Raw genomic sequence first — 7,304 nt, forward strand, 5'->3', positions numbered from 1 at the left:
GACCCAGCAGCCACTCCAGCCAAAATCCTGCTACCCCAAGCTCGGACCTGCAGACCCTAAGACCTCCTCCTCCAGAGGTACAAGGCTCCTGCAGCAATAATTGTGACTTCCCCCCTCCCCAGCAGCAGAAACCCAGACACCACAGTCACACTTTTCCAGATCGCAGGCCTCCTGAGCCCACCGCTGCACAGGCCGCTCTTGGGTTCCGCTGTGAGCCCCCGGTGGACAAGCTCTTATCCAAACAAGGGCACAGGGCCCTGGCTGTAGAAATTTTGAATCCCCTCTTCCTGGACACGTGCCCACAGACACCTCTGTCACATGGTTTCAGCACCAGGGGCCCTTCAGAGTGCATCAGTGAGCCTCGCTGGCACACGCACCGCGGGTCCCCTGTGAGCCACCACTGGGCATGTGCGTATCCAACCATGGATGCATCAGCAAACACTGAGTCTGCCCACCCCACAGCTGCAGAACTCTGGACACCACCATTGTGCCTTTCCTGTGTGCAGTCCCTTTGAGTCCCACCACTCCAACAAACAGCTCCTGGGTACCTCTGTGAGCGCCAGCTGGGCACACGCTATTTCAACCATAGGCACAAGGCAGCAACAATTGGGACACACACCCTCCCGGCTGCTGACTTCACCACCGCAGTTGCACCTTTACAGCAAGCAGGACTACGGAGCCCGCTGCCCCTATAAGCGGCTCCTGGGTGCCTCCTGAGCCCTGGTTGGGTGTGCTCCTATCCAAACAAGGGCATACGGCACCAGGAGTAGAAATTTGGATTTCCCCCTTCCTGGCTGTCTACCCACAGACACTGCAGTTGTGTGGTTTCAGCACACAGACCCCTGAGGTCATCACCCCAGCACACAACTCCCTGGTGCCACTATGAGATGCCCTGAGGCACACTTGTACCCAACCAAGGGCTCAAGGCCTCAGCAGCAGAAACTTGGACTTCCTCCTCCTCAGCTGCTGACCTCCAGTCACTGCATTGCACTGATCGAGCACACAAGCCCCATTAGCCTGTGACCTCGGCCGGCAAGCCCTGGGTGATTCTTTGAGCTGCCACAAGGCACAACCATGGCCACTGGCATCCAGTACCTCTGGTTGTGACACTCCAGCACAAGGGCCCCTGGAGCCCACTGCCCCAGCAGATAGCTCCTATACAACTCTGTAAGCAGCCATTGGACATCCATATCTAACAAAGGGCACACATTCCTCAAAGCAAAAACTGAGAATTCTCCCTCCATGGGCCCAGTGGAACACCACAATCACTCCAATAAAGAGTATGGGCCCCGCACGCACACACCCCTTGCAGAGAGCCCCGGCCCCTCTGTGTCTGCCGCGGGGCATGTACCTCTCCAACCAATGGTGCATGGCTCCCTCGGTAGGATCCACAACATCCCGCTCCTGGCCAAGTACATCTGGACAGCCTGCTGCTGGATCCTGAACCCCTGCATGATTCAGAGAGGGAAATCAATGTGACCAGAGTCCCACTGCCTCAACCACAGACTAAGAGACACCCGCCCACCCTACCCCCACTGTCATGGGCTCTGGGCCCCTTGTAGTGAGTTGCAGAGTGATGCTAATCCAGCAAGTGTCACACCACAACGACAAATTCACAGTCCTGAGCCTCAGGCCCTAAGACTCCTTCCTCCCAGGCTGTGGACTCTGGGAACCAACAGTGAGCATATACCAGTGAAACCTCTGACAACCTTTTCCACAAGAGCGGGAACCACAATCACAGCCAACATAGTTTGCATAATGAAGATGGGGGAGAGTCATATTGCTGACCCCTGACGAGACTTCATCCATGAATAAGAAACTAATACCCAAGACACAACTACCTCAAGAGAACACAAATAGCTCAAGTAGGGAGCTCCACTAGATTAACAAGTCCAGGCGACATGAGAGATCACATCATAGGAACACCCCAAAACAATCTGGGAGCAAAGCAGTTGGATCTAGGGCACAGAAACAATTAAAATATTGCAACAAAATATGGGGAGACAAAAAAGCAATCTCCAAAGAAAAGAAAAACAGAAATCAACAGAAAAGGAGGTACATGCAATGGAGGCAAGTAACATGTCAGATAAAGAATCCAGATTAATTGTTATAAGGATGCTCAAATGGCTGGATGCTAAATACACAACTGATGAGAATTACAAGGAGCTGAATGAAAATGTGATCTACATGAAAAGGAACCAAAATGAAATGAAGAATGACATATCTGCAAAAATGACCACATTGAAAAGTTTATATAGTAGACTAGAAGAGGCTGAGGACCACATCAGCAAATTAGAAGACAAGGTAGGAAAAAACACACAAACACAATGGCAACTGGAAAGAAAACTTAAAAAGCAAGAGGACAGCCTAAGGGAGCTTTAGGACAACACAAAACAAAACAACATTCGCATTATAGGGGTACTAGAAGTAGAAGAAGCCAAGCACAGAGTAGAAAACCTGTTTGAAGAAATAATGATAGAAAACTTACTTGATATTGGCCAGATAAAAAGAAAAACAAAACAAACAAACTAAAAAACCCACAACAACTATGCAATTCCAAGAAGCACACAGAATGCCAAACACCATGAACCCAAAAACACCAACATCAAGACACATCATAATTAAATTGGCAAATATCAACGACAAAGTATGAATCTTAAAGTGAGCCTCTGCTGGGCAAGCTCTTATCCAAACAAGGGCACAGAAAGAGACAGAAAGTTACCTACAGGAGATATCACATTATAATATCAACTTATTTCTCAACAGAAACCCACCAGGCCAGAAAGGAATGGAATGAAATATACAAAGTGATGCAAAGCAAGGGACTGAATCCAAGAATTCTATACCCAGCAAGGCTATCATTCAAAATTGAAGGTGGAATCAGGAGATTCACAGACAAAAAATGGCTAAGAGAGTTTATTACCACCAAGTCAGCAGTGCAAGAAATGCTAAAGGGGTGCTGTAAAAAAAAAAAGAAACAGAAATCCAAGAAGAAACACAAACATTAAGAATAAAAATGATGGCAAACAAGTACTTATCAATAATAACATTAAATGTAAATGCATTGCCCTAACCAGTTTGGCTCAGTGGATGAGCGTTGGCCTGCGGACTGAAAGTTTGATTCCACTCCAGGGCATGTACCTTGGTTGTGGGCACATCCCCAGTGGGGCGTGTGAAGGAGGCAGCTGATCGATGTTTCTCTCTCATCGATGTTTCTAACTCTCTATCCTTCTCCCTTCCTCTGTAAAAAAAAAAAAAAAAAAAAAAAAAAAAAAAAAAAAAAAAACCACATTCTGTGTTTTTTTTTTTTTTTAAATAAATGTAAATGCATTAAATGCTCCATTCAAAAGACATAAGGTAGCTGAATGGAAAAAAAAAAACACAAAACAAACAAACAAACAAACAAAAAACATGAACCATATAGTTGCTGTCTGCAAGATACCCACCTCAGAACAAAGGATTCACACAGAATGATAGTGAAGGGATGGAAAAAAATTCCTGCAACAGAAATAGAGAAAAACTGGGGTTGTAATACTTATATCTGACAAAATACACCTCAAAGTAAAGGCCATAACAAGAAATAAGGAATGACAGTTTATAATACTAAAGGGAGCATTTCAACAAGAAGATATAACTCTGGTAAACATATATGAAGCCAATACAGGAGCACCCAAATACATAAAACAATTTCTGGAAGACATCAAGGGAAAAATCGCTAGCAATACATTCATAGTAGGGGCTTTTAATACCCCATGACACCACTGGATAAATCCTCTAAAGAAAAAATCATCAAAGAAATAGCAATCCTAAGTGGTAATAAGTTATCTAACCTTGCAACATAAAAATTAGAAAGAGAGTAACAAGAAAAGCTCACAGTACCCAGAAGGAAGAATATAATAAAGATCAGAGCAGAAATAAACTACAGAGAGCCAAACAAACAAACAAACACAAACAATACAAAAGATCAATGAAACCAAGAGCTGGTTCTTTGAGAGGACTGAACAAGATTGATGAACCTTTGGCCAGGCTCACCAAGAAGCAGAGAGAGGGGACCCAAATAAACAAAATCAGAAATGAAAGAGGTGAAGTAAAAACTGACCCCACAGATATACAAAGGATTGTAAAAAAAAAAAAAAAATCCTATGAACAACTCTATTCCAACAAACTGGACAACCTCGACGGAATTCAAACATTCCTAGAAAAATACAAGTTTACAAAACTCAATTAGAAAAAAAAAAAAAAAAAAAAAAACATGAATAGGCCAATAAATACTGATGAAATTGAAACAGTAATCAAAAAGCTTTCAGCAAACAAAAGCCCTGGTCAGATGGCTTCACAGTGGAGTTTTACCTAACATCAAAGAAGAACTAAATCCAATCCCCCTCAGACTATTCCAAAAAATGCAAGAGGAAGGCACACCTCGAAGCTCTTTCTATGAAGCCAGCATTACCCTAATAGCAAAACCAGATAAAGACACCACAAAGAAACAGAATTACAGGCCTATATCCCGGATAAACATAGATGCTAAAATCCACAACAAAATTCTGGCAAACCGGATCCAGCATGACATCAGAAAGATCATATACCATGAACAAGTGATATTTACTTCAGGCATGCATGGCTGATACAATATCCACAGGTCAACATCACATAAACAAACTGAGAGATAAAAATCAAATAATCATATCAATTGATGCAGAAACAGACATCTGACAAAGCCCAACAACCTTTCCTGATAAAAACACTCAGCAAAGTGGGAATAGCAGGATCATAATAAAAGCCTTATATGACAAACCTACGGTAACATCATACTCAATGGTAAAAAATTAAACCATTTCCCTTAAGAACAGAAATAAGACTGAGATGCCCGCTTTCACCACTCCTATTCAACATGGTACTAGAAGTGCTAGCCACAGAGATCAGACAAGAAGAAGAAATAAATGGCACCCAAATTGGAAAAAAATAAATAAATAAAATTGTCATTATTTACAGATGACAGGATACTGTACATAGAAAACCCTAAAAACTCCATAAAGATTAGACTTAATAAATGAATTCGACAATTTATCAGGATACAAAATCAATGCCAATAAATCTATGGCATTTTTATACACCAATAGTAAACTTACAGAAAAGAGATTTAGAAAACAATCCCACTTATCATCGCACCAAAAAAATTAGGATGCCTAGGGATAAACGTAACTAAGGAGGTAAAAGACCTCTACTCAGAAAATAAAAAAGACTCTGAGAAAAGTGATAGAGGAAGACATAAACAGATAGAAGAACATACTGTGTTCATGGATTGGTAGAAGCAGCATCATTAAAATGTCTATACTACCCAAAGCAATCTATAGATTCAATGCACTCCCCATTAAAATACCAACAGCATATTTCACAGACCTAGAACGAACTCTCCAAAAACTCATCCGGAATAAAGAAAAGATCGCGAATAGCTGCAGCAATCCTGAGAAAGAAGAACAAAGTAGGAGGAATCTCAATACCATCTATCAAGCTGTATTACAAAGCCACTATTCTCAAAACTGCCTGGTACTGGCACAGGAACAGACATATAGTCCCATGGAATAGAATAGAGAACCCAGAAATAGACCTAAACCACTATGCTCAGTTAATATTTGACAAAGGAGCCAAGAGCATACAATGGAGTCAACACAGTCACTTCAATAAGTGGTGCTGGGAAATTTGGTCAGATACATGCAAAAAAATGAAACTAGGCCACCAATTTACACCATATACAGAAATAAACTCAAAAATGAATAAAGGACTTAATCATAAGATAGGAAACCATGAAAATATTAGAGGAATCCACAGGCAGCAAAATCTCAGACATATGCCAAAGCAATATCTTCATCGGTCCAGCTCCTAGGGCAATGGAACTAAAGGGGGAAAAAATGGATCTACATCAAAATAAAAAGCTTCTGCTCAGCAAAAGAGTCCATTACCAAAACAACAAGAAAGCCCACCACATGGGAGAAGATATTTGCGAATGTTATCTCTAATAAGGGTTTAATCTCCAATATCTAGAGGGAACACATACAACTTAACAAAAGGAAGATAAACAACCCAATCAAAAAGTGGGCAACAGATCTAAATAGATACTTTTTGAAAGAAGACATAAGAAGGCCAACAGACAAAAGTCATTAGTCATCTGAGAGATGCAAATAAAAATGACACTGTGGTAGCATCTCACACCTGTCAGAATGGTAAATATCAACAAAGGTCAGGTGCTGGCAAGGATGGGGAGAAAAAAAAACCCTTCTTCACTGCTGGTGGGAATGCAGATGGGTGCAGCCACTGCGGAGAACAGTATAGAGATTCCTCAAAAAATTAAAAATGGAACTTCCATTTGACCCAGTAATAAGCACTTGTGGAAATATATCCCAAGAAACTAGAAACACCAATCAGAAAGGATATATGCACCCCTATGTTCATAGCAGCACACTTCACCATAGCTAAGATTTGGAAACAGCCTAAGTGCCCATTAGCAGATGAGTGGATTTAAAAACTGTGGTGCATCTGCACACTGGAAGACTATGCTGCCATACAAAGGAAGGAACGCTTACCATTTGCAACAGCATGGATGGGGCTGAGGAGCCTTATGCTGAGCGAAGTCAGGCAGTCAGAGAAAGATAAATATCACATGATGTCACTCAGTTGTGGATTATAATAAACAACACACACTGATGAACAAAAATGGATCCAGAGACAGAGAAGCATGATCAGCTGCTGAAACCTCAGAGGGAAGGAAGGTAGGGGAAGGTGGGGGTGAGGGGGAAAGATCAACCAAAGGACCTGTATGCCTGCACACAAGCCTAACCAATGGACACAGACACCCGGGGGTGAGGGGGAGGGCATGACTGAGGGGTGAGGGGATATGGGGCGATAAGAGCACATATGTAATACCTTAACCAGTAACAAAGATAAGAAACCCTCACACATATCATCAGGTGAGAACTCTCTCTCTCTCTCTCTCTCACACACACACACACACACACACCCCGGGAGACAGGACCCTGTCCTCTCAGTGGGCATCACCTCTTATCTGCAAACCTGACCACCACTTTCTCACCGGCTGATCCAGAGGACGACGTTGGCCACAGGCCTTATGCTCTGTCAACAGCGACCTTTCCCAAGTGGACACTGCCCACCGTCCAGCAGCCACATTTCTGCCCCTTCTGTGTCCCCCACGCCCTGGAGCAGGGCTGGGCTGGCCTGAGAGCCCACAGACTTGAGGAGCCAGAGGAGCCGATCCCGGGGGTGGGGTGGGGTGGGGGGTGGGGGGCACC

Source organism: Cnephaeus nilssonii (genome assembly GCF_951640355.1).
Source record: "Cnephaeus nilssonii genome assembly, chromosome: Y".
Classification (NCBI taxonomy): domain Eukaryota; kingdom Metazoa; phylum Chordata; class Mammalia; order Chiroptera; family Vespertilionidae; genus Cnephaeus; species Cnephaeus nilssonii.